This window comes from Echinops telfairi, unplaced genomic scaffold (assembly GCF_000313985.2).
Source record: "Echinops telfairi isolate 266 unplaced genomic scaffold, ASM31398v2 ScPeMD7_7469;HRSCAF=8507_1, whole genome shotgun sequence".
NCBI classification, from domain to species: domain Eukaryota; kingdom Metazoa; phylum Chordata; class Mammalia; order Afrosoricida; family Tenrecidae; genus Echinops; species Echinops telfairi.
In genome coordinates this window covers 46968733-46971054 of record NW_022111373.1, presented here as the reverse complement: position 1 = coordinate 46971054, position 2322 = coordinate 46968733, and positions in this window count along the sequence as shown.

Below are 2322 nucleotides of genomic sequence, written 5' to 3'. Positions count from 1 at the left end.
AGAGGAATGCCTAAAACCCAAATGAAGGCAGAACATGATAGTGGGACAAGAGGAAAGTACAAAGAAATAGAGTAAAGAACTAGGAGGCAAAGGGTAGTCATAGAGATGTAAGTACAGGCATATAAAGATGTAGATATATTTATATATGATGAGGGGGAAAATAGATCTATGTACATATATTTATAGGCTGAGTATAAAGAAAACAGATGGACAGTGGGCCCCTGCACAAGTACTCCCCCAACACAAGAACACTTTGTTCTAACAGTGCTCACCTGCCTGGCATGATTGCTGAAGACAGAGTGATGTAAACAATAACATATATTTATCAGAGAGGACATATCCTATATTTCAGCACTTCAAACTATTGCATCCCTGCTGTCTCCTGCTGCTGCTGCCTCATAAATATTTTTTATATGCTGCAGCAGGAGGACAGACATTAGTAAACAATTTTTCAATAGGTACCAATTTAGAGTGAAACGCGTTCTGCCAATCACAGTATATAAAATATTGTTTAGAATGTTGCCATTGGTCTCCTTTTCTTGGAGCAGGAATTAGAGCATATGCCCTTACATTATCTCTTCTGAAACCATAACTGAGTCTAGGTTATGAGGTGCATAGTATCCAGGCCAGGATATACCAGAAAGGAAAATACAGCAAACCCATGCCTGGTTTGGTAAAGCTTCCATTTCTGGTTTTATTCTGAAACATTTTGTTAGAATATTTTGGGGGGAGTTGGAATGCTGGTGTTGGGTGCCATTGAGGAGGTTCTGACCAATAGGGACCCCATGATCAAGAGGAGTAAACCCTGCTTTGTCCTGCATCATCCTCACAATTAATTGTTCATTTGCCTTAGCTCATTGTTGCATGCACTGTCAATCTATCTCCCTGAGGGCCTTCCTTTTTTTTGCTTCCTCTCTACTTTATGAAGCATAATTTCCTCCACTAGGGACTGGTATCTCCTGACAAAGTATATGAGACAAAGTATTGCCATTCTTGCATCTAGGGAGCACTCTGACCATACTTCTTCCAAGACAGATGGGTTTGTCCTTTTAGCAGTCAATAGCAGTTTAAATATTCGCTCCCACTACCATGACTCGAATTCGACCTTGCAAGTCTGGCTAGACCAGAGGATGTGCACTGGTACAGGTAAGAACTGAAAATACAGGGAATCCAGGGCGGATGAGCCCTACAGGACCAGTGGTGTGAGTGGCGAAACAGGGAGGGTAAAGGGCGAATGGGTAGGAAAGAGGGAACCGATTACAAGGAACTATATGTGACCTCCTCCCTGGGGGATAGACAACCGAAAAGTGGGTGAAGGGAGATGTCCGACAGGGCAAGATATGACAAAATACCAATTTATAAACTATCAAGGGCTCATGAGGGAAGGGGCAGCGGGGAGGGAGGGGGAAAATGAGGACCTAATGTCAGGGGTTTAAGTGGAGAGAAAATGTTTTGAGAATGGTGTGCAAATGCACTTTACACAATTGATGTGTGTATGGATTGTGATAACAGTTGTATGAGCCCCTAATAAAATGTTTAATATATATATATATTCTTCTCCAGCACCACAATTTGAATGCATTTACTCTTCTTTATTCTATGTCCAATTTTCACATGTATAGGAGGCAATGGGAAATGCTATGGTTTGTCAGGTGCACCTTAGTCCTCAAAGTAAAAATCTTTGCTTTTCAATATTCTCAAGATTTTTTTGTGCAGCCAATTTACCTAATGCAACTTATCCTTTGATCTTTGTTTGCTGTTTTCATGAATATTGATTGTAGATCCAAGCAAGACAAAAGCCTTGGCAACTTCAGCCTTTTCTCCATTTATTGCGATGTTCCTAATGGTCTAGTTGTGACAATTTTGGTCTTTTTTATACTGTAATCCATAGTGAAGACAGAAATCCTTGCTTTTCCTCAGCAAGTGCTTCAGATTCTCTTCACTTTCAGTTGGCAAGCAAGGTATGTCATCTGCTTATTGCAGGTTGTTAATAAGTCTTCCTCCAATCCGGATGTCTCATTAATCTTCAGAGAATCCAACTTCTCTGATAATTTCTCAGTATGCAGATTGAATAAGTGTGAGTGGAGGATAGAACCCTGATGCATGTCTTTTCTGATTTTAAATCATGCAGGATTCCCTGGTTTGTTTGCACAGCTGCCTGTTGATCCATGTAGAAGTGACAAACAAGCACAGCGAAGTGTCCTCTAATTCCCCTTCTGCTCAAGACTGCCCATAGTTTGTTATGATCCACACAGTCAAATGCCTGTCATAGTCAATAAAACACAAATAAACATCTTTCTGGAATTCTTTCTTTCAGCTGAG